Below are 19,540 nucleotides of genomic sequence, written 5' to 3' on the forward strand. Positions count from 1 at the left end.
CTACCTAGTCAATCTGTACTACTCATTCTGACTTCTGTCCAGTAATTTTCATTTAAAATAACTTGATAATCATCGAAGAATCTGCATGTAAGTTTCAAAGCTGTGATATAGTTCACCAACATTTTTTCTAGTTCTTTTTCTTATGGTAAAATACACATGAACTTTACTCTCTGAGCCATTTTTAAGTGTAAAGTTGTACGTTCATATTGACGTGATGCCATCTCCATCATCTGTCTTCAGACCTCTTTTTTTCTGAAAACTGAATCTAGACCCATATAACACGCATGCTCCACCCTCCACTCCAGCCCCTGGCAACCACCATTCTACTTTCTATTATTTTCACTACTCTAAGTACCTGATATAAGTGGAATCATGCAGTATTTGCCCTTTTGCATCTGGCTTATTTCACTGAGCTTAATGTCCTCCAGGTCTGTCCATGCTATACCATGGGTCAGGATTTCCTTCCTTTTCGAGGCTGAATGTTCTGTTGTATGTGTAGACCACATTTTGCTTATTCTTCATCTATCGATGGGCACTTGGGTTGCTTCCACCTTTGGTTTATTGCTAATGCTGTTATGGATATGAGTGTGCAGATATCTCTTTGAACCCCTTCACCAACTCTTTTTTTTTTGGAGACAAAGTTTTGCTCTTGTTGCCCAGGCTGGAGTGCAGTGGTGTAATCTCGGCTCACTGTAACCTCCGTCTCCCCTCTGTCTCCCAGGTTCAAGTGATTCTCCTGCCCCAGCCTCCCAAGTAGCTGGGATTACAGGCCCCCACCACCATACCCAGCTAATTGTGTATTTTTAGTGGAGACCAGGTTTTGCTATTTTGGTCAGGCTGGTCTTGAACTCCTGACCCTAGGTGATCTGCCCACCTTGGCCTCCCAGAGCACTGGGATTACAGATGTGAGTCACTGTGCCTGACCCTCATCAAATCTCTTTTACGGCTTTAGTAGATACAAGTGTTTGAAGAAGACCTGCATCTACCCACTTTGAAACTTTTTTCATTATAAAAATGTAGGTAGACTTTCTGCCTAGTTCTGTTACTTGAAGCATCCTCTCTGCTGACGGTTCTCCTGTGGCCTGAATTGCTACTAACAGTAGTTCAGTCCTTAAGTGTCAAGCAAAACCTTCAGCCAGTTTTCTATTAAAATGCAGATGATTCTGGAGCAGAGGCCACAGTTAAGATATTAGCACCTTGGTGTGAATTTGTTTAATCAGATCCTATCTTAGAAACTTCCTTTACCCAATTGCCTAGTTTTTCACTAATTGCTCCCTGATAGGGTCTTGCAATATTACTGCAAGTATCACACTGTATTAAACTTAACTTATTTATATTTTTGCTTCCCCTGATAGAATAGAAGCTTCTTAAGGGTAAGAGTCTCGTATAATTGATGTTGGTTTTTCAGGCCCTAATAGAATGTCACGGACAACTTTAAATGAGCTGCTCACTCATTCTTTCATGCATGAATGCATTCATTTATTCATTCATTCATTTATTCATGAAGCATTTATTGAGTGCCTACACTGTACGTGCATTTTAAAACTCCGCCTTTCTAGAAAGTTTGGGTGGCCAAGGGCAGATTTTAGAAACCTTAAAATCTAACTTCCTGTATTTTTAGGTGTAGGACTTCGTCCAGATGAGTGGATCAACCTCCAAAACAGTTTTCTATCCTAGTCCTAACCATTTTTTTTTTCTGCTTATATTTCAAAGAAGCATCAATCTAAGTTTGCGTTCTTCAATTCAAAAGTAAGATGTCGTTTCAATGTGTATTCTCAAGCATCTGAAAACTTCTCTGGTTGCTCTAAATCTCAATATTTCTGTAAGGGTTATTGCTGAGTTTAAAATGAGGAAACTAAGGCCAATATAAGAACAATTAAATTCCAATTTATTCAGCTCCCGGGCGAGGTTCTATGGTCCGGGAAAGGGGACCAGAGAAGTTGTGCTGACTTCCCGAGGCTTAGGGCTTTTATAGCGAGTGAGGAAGAGTAGGGTATCTTGATTGGTTATGAGGGAACAGGACGTGGATGGGTCAAGCTGCTATTGGTGGATAGGCAGGACTTCCAGTGAGCAAGCCACCCGGGGGAGCAGGACATGGACAGGGCAAATTGCTATTGGGCAGGTTTTTGGCGGGTCTTTTTAAATTTTGGCGGGCTAGGTGCTGAGTGCAAAGCTGGGTGTTGAATGCAAAGGGGCGTATTCTGGGGGTTAGGAGGGCTACGTGGTCATGCTGAGTGCCGGATGTAGTCAGGGGCTGAGTGCACAGATCGGTGTGTCCGGCTTCCCGGTGAGGCAGCCGGCCTTACAATTTCCAATATCAGGCACGTACAGTTTTTTAAATGCTTGCATTCACTTAGGACATTGAACAGTCTCCTTAGAAAGGGGAGTGACTTTTGCCTCTTTTGGTTAATTTGCTTTGCATTGATTTGTAACCGTGTGCTTCAGTATACACCAGCAACTCCTAGCCCAGGGATTACACCAGCAACTCCTAGCACAGGGATAGCATATACTCGCTTACTGGCTCCTGGGACTGTCCATTCATCCCCCAGGGGCTTCCTTGGAAACAAGTTACTCTGATAACAATTTGATGGTACTTCCCTTTATAAGGTAATAACCAGTCCTAAACCAAATTCTTCCTTTAGGCTCTAGCCTCAGAGTTTATTAGTTCTTAGTGATGTTACTGTTAAGGCTAATAGGAGACAAATTATTTTTTTGTTCTTTATTGTTATTGCTGCTGTAATTCCTATGATTATTGCTATAATTCCCTATTTAATAGGCAAACAGAGTTAGAAAATATTTGGCGGTCACTAGATGGAAGTGGAAAAGGAATGCCTTTACCAAGAGAATATCTGTGTTTTATAGAGAACAGGAAACAAGTAATAAATGGAATCTTCAGGCAATCTTTTGGTCTTCTTTTAGGCAATGGTTCAGCTTCTTTACCTACTAAGATTTTGGACAGGGTTGTTAACAGGCAATACAGTTTAAAATGAATTGTTTTAAGTTTTCCTTTCTGGGTATCTCATACTCCTGCATTAATGCAATAGGATTGAAGGCTATGAGAATGATAATTGCAATGCTGAAATAATGAACTAAAGTAAATAGCTATGGTGAATGTATGCCCATAGAAAAGAATTGAAAACAGATGGCTTTTGATTAAAGGTAATTATTGTAACAGATTTCAAGGTGAAATTGTTAGTTCAGAAAAGATGGTAGATACATTCTTTAAAGACACTGTCACTAGGATGCCTGTTCTTCTATAATGCTCCTCCCATTCCCCACCTCAAAGATCACACCGCCCCTCCCTCCTTTGCATGTAAAGCAGTAGTTTTAACGAATAAAACCAAACATTAAAACCTGATGTTGGCGATTGGACCGTGCATTCCTCTGGTCTGTGGAAACTTACCTCCGGGATATAGGATAACCACACTTCCTGCTAATTCCTGGTCACGTCCCTGCGTCATCTTCATAAATAATTTGCATCATGGGGTGTTTCTGCATATGTTGTGCATTTTGATGTTATTTTTAGCTGCAGTTTTTAAAACAATAACAATTTTTAAAATAGACTAATCAAGAAAACGCCTCCAGAGTGGGGAAAACAAGTGCTGGGGGTGTGGGGGGGCGGTCTGTCTCCTCCCGGCCCACAGTTGCCTTTGCCCCTGTTGTTGCTACTCCTTCCATTACTTTTTGTGACTTTAGCTCTTTGAAATTTCCATTCCTTTTTTTTTTTTTTCCTTATGCATCAGGATGTGGCTGTTGAAGTCCTTTATGTTATGCGAGGCTGCACCACAGTCACTTAATGCAAACACTGGCTTTTGTGTAAGGCACTGACTGTTCTACCCTCAGCAAGGAAGATGTTATTGGAAGGTGGAATTATGATATGGAAAGAGCATTAATCCTTTCATTGAAAGAATTAGTCTTTTACATGGAGTCTTATAACAGCTTGAAGAGAAATTAAGGAAATAATTACTAGGAATATAAAAAGTCTGCCACGTCATTATCATCTACCTGCTCATGGATGTTCACCACCATTAGCCTTTGTGTGTATTTTCTTCTAGAACATTTTCTATGGATATATATACAAATAAATACATGTGGCTTTGTGGACATGGAATCATGCTTGATAACTTTTCCCAACTTTCATCTCTCACATTGCAAAAGTTGTGGACATCTTTCCATGTGAATAAATCCAGATTTTCAAAATGTTTTTGTGGCTACTGACTTTTCCAGTGTTTGAATTTAAGAGTGAAAGGTTTTTGATTTCACCAATTGGATATGCCCCCTTTTCTCTTTTCTGCTGATACCAATTGTACGGCCCACTTGTTCTGTCCTAAATGTGATCAGATGAGAATTCTGAATGAAAAGAAATCTAGGAACCCAGCCTGATAGTTATCCTCATGGGTTCCCTCCTCACATTTAGGACTTTTGAGAAGTTACTCCTCTTCTATCTCAGCTTCCTGGACACAATTCATTATGGCTTTTCTTGGAAAGTGTGCTTTCCCTTAGAGTCTTTGTCTTTTCTGTTTATCTTCCTTCAAAGCGATGACTCATGACCTCACCTGTAGCAGCCCTCCCTATCTCTCATGTCTTTCTGTGGCCGGACTTAGCAGAGACATCTCCTGGTACATCATTTGATTGTATCATGACCTTTCCCAGGGTCTGGAATGACTCTACCTGCCTTTCAGATTTGATTTAACCTCCTAATCATAGCCTGTCTTTGATGCACCCATCTTTACCTCCAGTTCTTTAGCAACTTGTGGCTTTTGTCTTCTGGTCAAACATGGTGCTCTGCTGACTACTCTTCCCCATGCGTTCATCCCACCCCAAACCCTGCCCTTGCCCTCATCCCCATCTGAATCACTGAGTACTATTAGTTCTTGGGCAAAAAATAGCTCTCCTCTAGCCCTTCATACCTTGGTTGGGAGTCATCTTTATGGCACCTTCCCTGATTTTTTTTTTTTGAAATGGAGTTTTACTCTTGTCACTTGGGCTGGAAGGCAGTGACGTGATGGCAAATCAGTGTAACCTCCACCTCCCAGGTTCAAGTGATTCTCCTGCCTCAGCCTCCCAAGTAGCTGGGATTACAGGCATTAGCCACTGTTCCAATCGGTTTCATCTTCCCTGATTAATTCCACTGGGCTCTAGCAAGTATCTGGAAGGATGCATGGGGGAAACTTTGAACAGCTGTTAGTGCAGTGTTGTTCTTGTTGTTTTTAATTAAAACTTTTTTATAGAACAGTTTTAGATTTACAGAAAAACTGATTTGAAAGCACAGAGAGTTCCTATATTTCTGGCCTCCCCCGCCCCCTACAAAGAGTGTCCCTATTAGTAACATCTTGCATCCTACGTTTGTTAAAATAATGAACTAATATTGATACATTATTATTAACTAAAGTCTGTAGTTCATGTGAGAGTTCCTTCTTCAAGTTGTACATTCTGTGGGTTTTGACAAATAGATGGCATGTGTCCATCATTACCGTATCATGCAGAATAATTTCGCTGCCCTAACAATCCTTTGTGCTCTGCTTCTTTGTTCCTCCCAATCCCCAAAACTCCTAGTTTTTCTTTTTTTCTCTTCTCTCTCTTTTTTTTTTTTAACTATCCCTGTAGCTTTGCCTTTTCCAAAATGTCATGAAGTTGAAATCATACAGTACTCTTTTCAGATTGACTTCTTTCATGTAGCAGTACATGCGTAAGTTTCCTCGATGTCTTTTTATGGCTTAATAGCCCATTTCTTTTTAGTGCTGAATAATATTCCATTGTAGGGATGTACCACAGTTCATTTACCTGTTCCCCATGTTTTGACAACTATGAATGAAGCTGCTGTAAACATTCGAGTGCAGGTTTTTGTGTGTAAGTTTTCAGTTTCTTTGTGTAGATACCAAGGAGCATGCTTGCTGCATTGCATGGTAAGAGTATGTTTAGCTTTGTAGGAAACTGCCAAACTGTCTTCCCAAGTAGCTTACTATTTGTATTCCCACCCGCAATGAGTCGAGAGTTCCTATGGCTCTGCATCCTTGCCAGCATTTGCTGCTGGCAGTGTGTTGGATTTTGGCCATTTTCATAGATGGTATCTTGTGGTGGTTTTAATTTGCAGTTCCCTAGTGATTGATAACGTGAAGCATCTTCTTATGTGCTTATTTGCCATCTCTATGTCTAATTTGGTGAGGTCTCTGGTCAGGTCTTTTGTCCATTTTTAAAATTGGGTTGTTTGTTTTCTAATAGTGAGGTTTTCTACAGCTCTGTTGTTGCTGTTACTTCTTTTTTACATCAAGATGGGTCTTACTGCTACTTGTAGAGATGCTCTCCTTTCCTTCTGTCTCCTAGAGCATTTGCCACACTTCAGATCCCCAGTAAATAGTCTTCCCAACCCAGTGCCTGCCACGGGTTTTCCTGACCTCAAGTTCATATACCCTCTCCCATTCCCTTTGTTCCTTTCCATACATAACAGTGGTGGTCACTGCTGAGTCCCCCTGAAGGTCAGCTTATCTACCTCTTTTTATATCCAAACTGCTTAATTGTTATCATATCTAAGCTCCCAGAAAAGAACAAAAGTCAAGAATGTAGAAGGCAGTAGTTTGCACAACCTGGATCACAGCTTTTAGTTCCTTTTCTGAATCCGAACTGGTGGTAAGATTAAGAAATCTCCTGGTTCTTTTGCATTAATTCTCGGTTTTGCTCTCTACCGTAATAATTTGATAGCATTTTAAAAAGATGTTTCTGATGGCTGTTTTATCTGCTGACCACGATGATTGTTTTGACCTCATCTTGCTAACCTGCCAAAAACAGTAAGTCTATGGCAAGAAGAGTGGAAAGTGTATGCCAATCTCTATATCATACTGGGAATTACCTGTACTATGTAGCAATAGTAATTAACATGGGAGGAAATCAGTACGAATTAGGGATGTTCCTGAATCATTGGCTACACTGTAGAAAATGCAGCTTCCCAAGCTAGTTTGTTGCAAATGGGCTACAGGTATATGAAAGTATGGATTGCCTCAGCCCTCAGGCAGCCTTGAACCCCGAGGCTGCAGAGCCCCTAGCAGGGTGGTTAACCATTTATGCAAGCATGTTGCTGCACAGGTGTTTTTTTGTTTGTTTTGTTTTTGTTTTTGTTGTTTTTCTTGACACAGACTCACTCTGTTGCCCAGGCTGGAGTGCAGTGGCGACATCTCAGCTCATTGCAACCTCCGCCTCCCATGTTCAAACAATTCTCCCGCCTCAGCCTACCGAGTACCTGGGCCTGCAGGTGCGTGCCACCACACCTGGCTAATTTTTGTATTTTTAGTAGAGACGGGGTTTCCCCATGTTAGCCAGGATGGTCTCAAACTCCTGCCTCATGATGCACCCACCTGGGCCTCCCAAAGTCCTGGGATTACACACGTGAGCCACCACGCCTGACCCAGGTGTTATTTTCTACACCAGTAGTGCCTTTAGAGAGAGCGAGTGCAAGCCCCAAGCGCTGGCATAATATAGAGTGGGGGAAAACAGTGGTTTTGAATTCAAAAGAATGCAGTTCCTGGTCAGCTCTCTGATGACAGGGATTTTGTCTCCTCACCTCACTGCTCTATCCTTGTACCTAAATCAGTACTTGGCGCAATGTAAGCACTCAGTAAATATTTATCGATTTAATTGTTTGGTTTTTTTTTTTTTTTTTTGAGACAGAGTGAGACTCTGTTGCCAAGGCTATAGTGTAGTGGCGGGATCTCAGCCCGCTGCAACCTTTGCCTTCTGGGTTGAAGTGATTGTCCAAGTGGCTGAAATTACAGGCATGCACCACCATGCCTGGCTAACTTTTTTTGTATTTTTAGTAGAGATGTGGGTTTCACCATGTTGGCCAGGCTGGTCTTGAACTCCTGACCTCAAGTGAACCACCTGCCTCAGCCTCTCAAAGTGCCGAGGTTACAGGTGTGAGCCATCTCACCCAGCTTCAACTTAATTCTTGAAGCATACCTGAATTCAAGTGTGTTACTTAATCCTCTCTGCACCTCATTTTCCAGAATTGGAAATATAGTTTATTCCTATACAGAAGATATAAATGTATGTGTAGACAATTGGGCTGTTGTAACCTGAAAGTGACACGTGCACAGGCTGTAGCACAATGCCAGGTGCAGAGCAGGGGATCCAGTGGGTTCTTTCTTAACCCTCTCTCATTTGAAGTTTTTAAAGTCCCAGGTGATGATGATGATGATGATGAAAGTGATATATTTTGCCTACAGTTCATTAAAGTTCATTACCTCACACTGATGTAATCCTCAGAGCAATTCTTAGACAATCACGGTTTTGTCTTAACCCCTCTTTGTCAGAGACTGAGGCTGAGAAAAGTAACATGGTTATGTAAGATTACATGAGGGATACCCACCACAACCAGATCCTGAACCCAGTTTTTTTTTTTTAATATTCTTTCTTCAAATCTCAAGAATTTTCATTCACACCAAATCTAGTAAAATTTTATCAAGATTTTCCTTAAAGACTAAATCACTTTCGATTAGCATGTTGTCTGGATGCAGATGATGGTGATAAAGTTTAATAATGCTTAAAGGAGGTAAACATTCCTAAACCTTTTTAAACATATAGTCAGCTAAAGTAGGTTTAAGCTAAACGTTCGTCAGAATCCTTAAATTCTAAATCTTGAACTTCGGAATCAGTGAGAGTTTTAATGTGAATTAATTGTGATAGATGTACAAACCTACCTGCTATTATAAAGCTTGTTGTGGTGGAATGAGACGAGAATAGATGTACTATAAGAACAAGAGGGAGATGAAGAGGCAGGTTTATGTAGATACTTAAAATACATTTGACGCCATCCTTTTGACAGGAAGGAATGTCTTTAAAATCTCACACCAGTGAGAGTGGGAAAAAAATCAGCCATGTTTCTTCTTTTTTTACCCTTTCATTTGAATGCTCAGTCACTTACTTGGTCTACTCCGGTTTTGATTCACAAATGAGTTCTCAAAAACGATTATCCCACTGCCTTTTTTTTTTTTTTTTTAAGAAAAATTTTGTTTTTCTTCTGAAGACTGGCACACAATCACTCAGATGAGAAATGGATACTCCTAAAAGTTTCCATTTTCCAGCTGAATTTAATCTTATGCTCTCTACAAAATCTGAAAAGGTTTACTTTCTCATAGCGTTCATTACTAGTTATGAATTCTGAACTGTATTTGTAATCTGTACATCACATATTCATCCCTGCTCTTATTCATTCCCTAAGTATTTAATTGAATGTAAGCAATACACCGTGAACTGGGAGAAAACGTAATCTTTGCCCTCCAAAAACTCAGTCTGGTGCTCAGTTGACCAAGCGTTGTGTTTCTTTTCTACCGAGTTCCGGGTCTTCTCTCTGTGGATGTCATTGAATGCTGTTTGCAGAATCTTCCTTGCTGTATGTAGTAGGCATCTGTCTTGTGCATGAGCCACATTACAACCTCGTAGGTTAGAAGCAAAAGGAATCTAAGAGCAGCTTGACATTCGGACCCTTAAGTGGATGTCCCTAGTGAGGCCGCAAGACAGACAATCCCAGAATATTTTCTATATGCAGGGGAAACTTCTGTGGCATCTTAGAAAGACAAAGACGGCAAGACTAAAGATAGAAAAAGGAGGATAGCAACCTTTTAAGCAACACGTTTCTGTGCAGTTTGTTTGTTTGCTTTGAGAAGGGGGAAAAGAAAACTCTAATGACAAACTCCTCACTTCTTTCAGCTATTCTACTTTTCTTTTCTTTTGATTCATTGATTGAGATGGAGTCTCATTCTGTCACTCAGGCTGGAGTGCAGTGGCACAATCTCAGCTCACTATAACCTCTGCCTCCCGGGTTCAAGTGATTCTCCTGCCTCAGCCTCCCAAGTAGTTGGGGCTACAGATGCATGCCGCCATGTTGGCTAAGTCTTGTATTTTTAGTAGAGACAGAGTTTTGCTGTGTTGGCCGGTCTTGTCTCAAACACTCCTGACCTCATGATCTGTCCACCTCAGCCTCCCAAAGTGCTGGGATTATAGGTGTGAGCCACCACACCTGGCCAATTATACTATTTTTAATCCTGTATAATTTGTACAGTTGAAGTGGCAAGTGCTTGCTTTGAAATTGAAAGAGATTTCCCCATTTACTGCTTAGAAAAGATTGACTGGTTTAAGGCAAAGGAGCATCCTGGAGAACCAAATGATTCATGATTAGTAATTCTCAAGGAACGGACATGTGGTTCTTCGTAGCGTTGGCCCTTGGGGATCTACTTTTAATCTTGTCTCTCCCACCCCACCTGTTGTCCTTTTTATCCTCATGGATCAAGTGCATTCACAGATGACCACTAAACGGGCTGAAAGAGGTTAGGATGGGCATGTGTTGCTGTTCTTCTAGAAGGATCTCTCCATGGTGTTTAGGAATGGGGTTGGCATCCCTCACCAGGAAGGTCCTTTCCCAAGACTGGACTTTGATTCTGGTTGCTGGAGCAGCCTGATCAGCATTTCTACAAGGTCCCCAGAAGGGAGGAAGCTATTCATTTAGTACTTACTATGGAGCTGTTTTATGTTATTTTTATGAGATAATAAGGAATCTTCAGAAACTGGTAGCATCTCCATGTTGCAGATAAGAGAGACTCATTGTAATGGGAGTGAGTCAGCTCGTAGTTACCCTGCTAATAATAAACATGCTGGTTTTGAACCTACATCTCTCTGAGTAATAAACCCCTGCCCTGTCTTCCAAAGCACATTCTTTCCCTTGAATCCAAGAGCACTAGATGGGAAGGGTGATGGGAGCTACATTATCACTGGCAGATGGAACTATTCAGCTCCCATTTTTCCATTCTCTAAGAACCATGCATGGGTATAAACACATGTTTCATCAGTGATTATTCCAGGCTTTGCCTACTTGCCCCCAAACATGTGAAAAAGAAGAGGAAGGTTAAGTTAGTCATTCATATATTACTTCTATCCCAATGTTGCGATCATTACTTATGTCCCAATGTAGGGAACATAGTTCCACAAGGACTATTTTCTCTTTTAAAACTTTTGCTTCTCTTTCCTATATTTAGGCATTAGACAGCTATCGCAATGATCACCCAGAGGTACAAATTCTGTATAATTCATTACCTTTACTTGGTAGTTTACAAATATTTTTAGTCTCAACTTGTTTTTCAAACACAATCTTGAAACCTCAATATATGAAACAAATAAAGGAAAATTTTGTTAGCATAATGTATGTTAGATTTCAGTGTGTAATGCTGACTTATAAAATCAAGAAAAAAGAACAATGAAGCTTTGTGATGAACACAAATTTCAAAGCAGTGTTAGAGATGACAGCTGCAGTCTTCTTTAACTTCGGTTTCCAATGTATTGCCTTTTGTTGTGAGGAATTTTTTTTATGTTGTTACACAGTGTTGGGAAAATCCGGTTCCCTAAAATAAGGAGTTGCAAATAATAATGAGTTTTTATTTTTTAAAACAGTTACCTTGCTAGCTCAGGATATGCGTTCACTTAAACTTACCACTTAAAACATATTCACTTAAAAGGAAGAGAAGAAACGGCTTGTTTCAAAGTTGAAATCACTAATACTATGAAACCATTGACATTTTTTAATTGGTAAGCCTCCAATTTGGACGGCCAATGAGAGCTTCCTCTAGCCCAAATCTTCCATTAGAGGGAGAAAACACTTTTTAAATTATAGCATTAATGAGATGCTTATTGATGTCCAAAAAAAAACCAACAAGAAGAAACTCATAAGCCTGAGGGAGGGCCCATCTCTTTCTATTCAATTTTAGAAGGAAGAAATTGTCTGCTTTGCATCGTGAGTCCAATCTTGAACATTAGATTTAATCCGTGATATTTGGCTACCATAAGCAAGGTACCTCTGAGAGTTTAATGCCAATAATTTAATTTTATTACACCATTTTATGCCACAGATTTAGTTATTACATACCAAATTCGCTGAGGACAAGAACTCAGACTGTTTTGTGTGGCCTTGGCTGTTAATTGACTGTTATATACTCATGCTATACTAGGGTGCTCACTTTCAAAATTTCATGCAAATGGATGTAGGGAGAACTTATGTTTATATGTTTTTTAAAAAAAAAATGATGAGGGTGGGTGCGGTGACTCATGCCTGTAATCCCAGCACTTTGGGAGGCTGAGGTGGGTGGATCACCTGAGGTTAGGAGTTCGAGACCAGTCTGACCAATATGGAGAAACCCCGTCTCTAACAAAAATACAAAAAAAAATTAGCCAGGCATGGTGGCACATGCCTGTAATCCCACCTATTTGGGAGGGTGAGGCGGGAGAATTGCTTGAACCTGGGAGGTGGAGGTTGTGGTAAGCCAAAATCATGCCATTGGACTCCAGCCTGGGCAACAAGAATGAAACTCTCTCTCCCCCCACCCCCCCAAAAAAAAGCTGGTAGTGCTATAACCTTTCTACCTGAGAAACAGTATGTCACTGAAATGATAGGGTGCCTTTATTTTGAGATCTGCACCACCCTGGCAGTAGGCACTGGCCCATTAGTCATTGTCACGATGCCCGGATGGAAGTTACATTTGATTAACGGGGTAACTAAGAATCTAACTTCAGAAGAACTCTGCTATCCCCTTTCACCCTCACAACAACAACAAACAAATCAATTGGCAAATCTTGAAGACATAGAGACTTACTAACAAAATGGAATTAGGGAAAAGCTTCATGCAAGCAAGAAAGCTTGGTCTCCACTAGGGATGTCAGAGGTGGGTTGTGGATGTCCAGACACTGATCAGCTGTAGGCTTTCCTCTTGGCCCTTAGCCTAGCTAAGAATTTGGTTTCCAAATTCTACTGTATGTAAGTATTGTCGCACAGGGTGGTATAAACAAAAACTGGGTGTAGCGTTCTTGATGGGCAACGTAAGACACTTTTATTTATTGAACCAGTACTTATAGGGTGCCTTCTCTGTGCTACAACTCATAGGTGCTACAGCTGGATCAAGGATGAAGAGAAGTTATTTAGTGGGTGATACAAAAATACAGTTAGGAGGAGTATGTTTTAGGATTCAGTAGTACATATCACTTGTACCCCCAAAATATGTACACCTGGGATATATCAATAATTAATAAATAGGGAGCATCATTCTAGCACGGGAAACAAACTTAAATCAACAAGAACTTTGTGGTATAACATTAGCTGTGATGAATGAAGAGAAGAATCAGAGGGGCGAGGGAAGAGGGGGCCTGCTCTTTCAGACAAGGCGACCGAGGAGGGACACACCCCAGCAGAAACCTGAATGAAGAGAACTCATTTGCCAGAGGAGGAGTGTAGTTAGGAACAGGATTGTGCCTGGATGTGGAAGAGAGTGTGGAGGCCAGGATGCTGGAGCAGAATATAGGAAGGGGGTGGGCAGGAAAAAAGAGGTGGAGCATTTCACATAGTTGAGGTCAGATCGTGTAGGGCCTTCTAAACCTTGACATGGATCAGGACTGTGGTTTTGTTTTTTTTTAATGATTAAGCATTTTTTTTAAATTGCATTTTAGGTTTTGGGGTACATGTGCAGAATGTGCAAGGTAGTTGCATAGGTACTCACACGGCAGTGTGTTTTGCTGCCTTCCTCCCCTTCACCCACATTTGGCATTTCTCCCCAGGCTATCCCTCCCCATCTCCCCCCGCCGCTGTCCCTCCCCTGTTCCCCCCAATAGACCCCAGTGTGTAGTACCGCCTTCCCCGTGTCCATGTGTTCTCATTTTTCCTAACCCGCCTATGTAATGGGAAGCATTGAAAGGTTTCAGTGAAACAGTATTAGTGGAACAAGCCACTGACCTGATTTGCACCTTACAGTTTCAAGGATACTTTATTTTTATTTTTTGAGTTGGGGTCTTGCTCTGTCATCCAGGCTAGAGTACAGTGGCGCAAACTCGGCTCACTGCAACCTCCACCTCCTGGGTTCAAGTGATTCTCCTGCCTCAGCCTCCAGAGTAGCTGGGATTACAGGTGCCTGCCACCAAGCCCAGCTAATTTTTGTATTTTTAGTAGAGACAGGATTTCACCATGTTGGCCAGGATGGTCTCAATCTCTTTACCTCATGATCCACCCACCTCAGCCTCCCAAAGTGCTTTGATTCCAGGCGTGAGCCATTGAGCCCGGCCTCAAGGATACTTTTGAACCCACGTATTCTGCATTGGGTAGGAACTTTAGACCCAAACCTCTGAGTAAAGTGCTATTCTACTATATGACACATGGAGTGCTTTTGAAATTACAGTTACTTAATAGTGAGAAATTCAATTTAAAAATAAAATGCAGATGCTCTGAAGCTCGTTGGTAGAATCTTCAGGGCTTTTAAATAAGTTTAAAAGCTACATGCTTCAATAAAGATTAAATTAGAAATCCTATATAAAGCTTCTAAGACTGTAACTAGCATTTTAGTAATGCTTACTAAGTGCTGGTTCTGTCCCTTTCTGCTCTCCTATTTATGAGTACCTTTGCTATTAGGCCAGGCACAGTAGCTCACACCTGTAATACCAGCACTTTGGGAGGTCAAGGAGGGAGGACTGCTTGATGCCAGAAGTTCGAAACCAGCCTGGGCAACATAGTGAGACTCTGTCTCAATAAAAAATAAAAATAAGCAGGGTGCGGTGGCTCATACTTCTAATCCCAGCACTTTGGAAAGCCACGGCATGTGAATCACTTGAGGCCAGGAGTTTGAGACCATCTTGGCCAACATGGTGAAACCGCGTCTCTACTAACTACAAAAATTAGCAGGGTGTAGTGGTGGGCACCTGTAATACCCGCTACTCAGGAGGCTGAAGCAGGAGAATAGCTTGAACCCAAGAGGCAGAGGTTGCAGTGTGCCGAGATCACACCACTGCACTCTAACCTGGGTGACAGAGTGAGACCCTATCTCAAAATTAATTAAAAAAATTTTTTAATCAAATAAAATACAATTAAAAATACCTTTGCTATTGATGTCTGTTTCTGATTGTCTATCATCCTGGTACACTATATTTACTTGCCAGGGAAACTGAGTCAATTAACAAGCCTCTGGCTTCTAGTGATAAGCACCATCATTAGAAAGAATTACATTCCTTATGTTAAGGATAAGGGACACACTCTTTTTGGAAAACAGTGCTCGTGATTCTAGGAATAGTTATACAGTCTGGAAATATATGCTAATGCTGTAGCTGAGTTCAAATCACTTTTTAAAAAATGCAAACTTACCTTCTCTGTCACCAAGCATGTCTTCCATACAAAAGGCACATTTCATCCAGGTTACACTAGGCCAGTTCCTCTACTTTATTAACCCCACGCTCAGCAGACTGGAGAGTATGGTCTGATCCCCTTCTCCGATAATACAATTTTAAGGCTATGTACTTGTTGTTACATGACACCAACAGGGTATATTTTATTGAAATGAAACAATACCATGTGAAGGATATTTAGGTCACTATAAAGTTCTTTTAATAGAAAAAATAATGTTTAAACTGTTTAAAACCCCTTGAAAAAGAAATAATTTATTTCATTCAAATAACTAAAGCAAAATGGAGTGTGCAGAAGTCCTACCTGCTTAGTGTATGTAAAATACAATTTTCTGGGCTTCACTCCCAGGAATTCTGATTCACAAATCGGGTTGGGAGGCTTTCAATTTTGAGAAGTACCCCGAGTCAGCTGACGTCGGGAATATGAATTTTAATAGGTACCCCAAAGGACAGCTGTGGGAAACCATGTTGAAAAACACCACAGAATTCCCAAAGGAACTTTAACGTTGTGTTATAGAAATATGAAACACATTTCCGTCACCCCATTCAGCAGCAGAGCCAACATTTTTTCCACTCCACCTCTGCACCTGCATTATTTTGAAGCAAATTGCAAGTAACAATATTCCCTGGACCTTGCATCTTCATAACAGATAATCATTGACTCAAAATATCTATAAAATATTGTAGTATTTTTATAAATGATTGGGATTCTTCTTCTCATATACAACTTACAACATCATCACACTGAAAAATGAATTAACATTCATTTCTCAATATCATCAAATATTCATCAGTATTTACATTTTCATCATTGACTTATTAATATGTTTTATTTTATGTTGTAGGATTTTCTTTTTTTTTTTTGAGATGGAGTTTTGCTCTTGTTACCCACGCTGGAGTGCAATGGCGGGATCTCGGCTCACCGCAACCTCTGCCTCCTGGGTTCAGGCAATTCTCCTGCCTCAGCCTCCCTAGTAGCTGGGACTATAGGTGCATGCCACCATGCCCAGCTAATTTTTTGTATTTTTAGTAGAGACGGGGTTTCACCATGTTGACCAGAATGGTCTCAATCTCTTGACCTGGTGATCCACCCGCCTTGGCCTCCCAAGTTGTAGGATTTTTTAATAGTTTATTTGCACCATGTCCAAAGAAAGGTCATTTCTATCTCTTAAGCCTCTTTTAACACTACTCAGTATCACCTCTGGCTTTTTTTATGCTGCAATTTTTTCTGTTGAGAAGCCAGACCATTTGTCTGGTAGAATTTCCCGCCGTCTGGGTTTGGATGATTGCCTCCATGTAGTGTTGCCAGGCATATCCCTCTGCCTCCTGAATTTCCTGGGGAATTGGTAGGAAGTTCTAGAGGCATTGTTTTGTTTGCTTTGCTTTGCCTGACTACTTCATAGTTGCTGTTGTGTTGTGTCTTTTCTTCAAGAGGTAATGGTTGCCGGCATCTCCTTTTGCAGCAAGATTGTTGTCTGAATTCATAAATTTATCAGGAATTGCAAAATAGTGGTAGTCTAATTCTATTATTCTTTGTTCGTTTATAAGCAGGAATTGTTCACGAAGAGAAACTCCTTGCATCTATAATTTATCTACTCGGTGCTTCAGGATTTTTAGGAAAAGCAGGGCAGCTGGCTAGATTCTCTCGTTTTGTTTACCAGTTTTCAGGTTAGAATTGGTTCACGGTGTCAAAGCAAGTCACTGTGTTTTACAAGCATGACCGTGAACTCGTAGGTTGCAACGTATCCGTTGCGTTTCAATCCATGACAGCGATTACCCTTTTTCGCGTTCAGACGGTCCTCTCTCTCACCATCGGGATTCTATTCAGTTTGGCTGCTAAGCCCTTTTAATGCAATGCTGGCTGTCTTTGATGGTTTCCTTGCTTTCTAGTTTGTCGCTATGTTTCAGGCTCATCGTGGACACTTCTTGCCTCAGCTCTAGGATCAGCATTTTTCCAAGGAGACCTGGTTTCTTTTAGTGAGAAATGGTATTTGGAGACCAGAGGCTGGGCCCCAGGGGCGCTCTTCTCATTGGGTTGGCTGTTTCTCCTCCTCTTCAGTGACACAGCCAGAGATAGGAAATCTGTGTCTCTAGATATAGATACAGATCGATTGTGTGTATGGTTTTTTAAGGTAAAATACATCATGAGTTTATACTGATGCGCCACAAGGCTTTTACTTAACTTCATTCATTTTACATCAGTATTTGCTTTCTCTTAAACTGAAAATAGCAGTTCTCACTCACACCAACACAATTTACTCATTTACTTTATCCCACACTACACTTGCAATAATTTCCAAACCAAAATGCCAGTGACACTGTAACAGTATGCTTACTGAAAACGTTTCAAGTTTGTTTTTTTTTTAAATTTTGTGTGTTTAGTTTTGTATTGGTTTTTAATCCACTGGGCTAGAGACAGACAATTGTATTAGAACATGTTAGGGTCCCTTGGAATGGTTACAGTCTGTGTGTTTATGCGTAACTGGATATATATTTGAGTTCATTGATTTTAACTTGAAACTTTCTAAAAGGCTTTGGAAAAGTGATTCTTGTTCAATAATTATATAAAAATATTTAAGTTTTCCTGAAATAAAACCACTGAAGGTAAAGTCATGAAGTCTGTCTTTCGTGCCTGTCAGCTTTATGTTTTTCCTTTCTCTCTGCACAACCATTCTTATACATATCCTTCATTTTTACTATAAGCAATCATATTATTTAGGTAGGGTTTTTTTTTTTTTGCTCCAATAGATCTATTCATTTATTTAGAGACACAGTCTCACTTTGTCACCCAGGCTGGAGTACAGTGGTATGATCTTGGCTCACTGCAGGCTTGACCTCTTAGGTTCAAGCAATCCTCCTGCCTCAGCCCCCCAAGTAGTTGGGGCTACAGGTATGTGCCACCATGCCTGCTATTTTATTGTTTTGTTTTGTTTTGTTTTTTCAGCCAAGCCTTGCTCTGTCATCCAGGCTGGAGAGCAGTGGCACCATCTTGGCTCACTGCCGCCTCTGCCTTTTGGGATTAAGCAATTCTCATGCCTCAGCCCCGAGTTGAGTAGATGGGATTACAGATGTGTGCCACCACACCCAGCTAATTTTTGGAGTTTTGGTAGAGACAGGGTTTTGCCATGTTGGCCAGGCTGGTCTTGAACTCCTGGCCTCAAGTGATCCACCCGCCTCGGCCTCCCAAAGTGCTGGGAGGTCTGAGCCATCATGCCCAGCCTTCCAATAAGAATATTTACATTAATTCCTTAATGTAATACCCTTTGTGTCCCCCACACTTTTCTTAGCTGTTGTTTATTGCTGGTTTCCAGCTCTGAGTGATTTTGAAATTCTTAGTAATAACCCCTACTTTCTTCTTTTCTTCTCTGGCCATCATTTGATTTAAAGTAATATCCTTTTACTCCCACTTAACATCTGTATCAGTGAGCTTATTCTCTTTCCTTTCGTATTCTTCCCGTGTGTGTTCGAATCATTGTACTCTCTATATTGTCAGAGCACATAGTCATTATATTGTTCTGGCTATATGTAACATTGTTTCTGTGTAATCATCTTTCAGTAATAGATCCACAGCTGATTATGTGTTAAATGCTCGCCCAGTCTTCATACCAGTGCCTTTCCAGCCAGGCTGGTTGTCTGACCCTTCTCCATTGCAGATTACTAAGGGTTTCTGCAAACAGTATTCCTTGGGTCCTTGCATATTCATAACAGATTGTTGTTGGCTTGAAGATCATTTTGGCTGGGTATAAAATCTGTAAGATCCTTGGCTTAGTTGTCTTTCATGAGTGTAATGCTATTGACTTCTAGCATGAAGCCTGGCTCTTGAAAAATCTGATGACACTCTAATTTTCTGTCCCTTATAAATAACTCAATTATTTTACCTGAGGGTCTAGCATTTTTTGTTTTGTTTTTTTGGTGGTGGGTGGGGGTTGGGTTTTGTGTGTGTGTGTGTGTGTGTGTGTGTGTGTTTGTGTGTGGGGGGGGTTCTTTCCTAGGTCAGTTTTCCCAGGTACATGGAGTATTCTGTCAATATATAGTTTCAAATTTTTTTCTACTTCTAGAAATTATGGTTGAATCATGATTTTAAGCATTTGCTGTTATTATGGCTTTCATTTTCTTCTTCAAAGGCTCTTGTTATAATGTTATGTTTGATTTTTCTTGCTCATCTTCCCCTCTGAGTGTTTCTCCTGAACTCTGTTTCTTTCCTCATTTCTTTTTGATGTTTAACACTTTCTCCCTTCCATTTTTTAAGCACTCCTCAAAGATTATCTGTTATGTGTATTCCCTCTTGGGTTGCTTCTTATCTGGTCTTCATCTCAAAAATGGAATTTTTTTTCTTTCACTTCAAATT

At 40.7% G+C, this 19,540-nt stretch overlaps 1 protein-coding gene and 1 long non-coding RNA gene across 4 annotated transcripts in view; both read left to right on the plus strand.

Annotated features, from left to right (window-relative positions):
* Positions 1 to 19,540, plus strand: part of ATXN1 (ataxin 1) — a 463,177-nt gene that overhangs the window by 301,175 nt on the left and 142,462 nt on the right. The window lies entirely within an intron of this gene.
* Positions 1 to 19,540, plus strand: part of LOC144576580 (uncharacterized) — a 434,267-nt gene that overhangs the window by 301,175 nt on the left and 113,552 nt on the right. The gene's annotated exons all lie outside the window — the stretch shown is intronic.

The sequence above is a fragment of the Callithrix jacchus genome, chromosome 4 (assembly GCF_049354715.1).
Source record: "Callithrix jacchus isolate 240 chromosome 4, calJac240_pri, whole genome shotgun sequence".
NCBI classification, from domain to species: domain Eukaryota; kingdom Metazoa; phylum Chordata; class Mammalia; order Primates; family Cebidae; genus Callithrix; species Callithrix jacchus.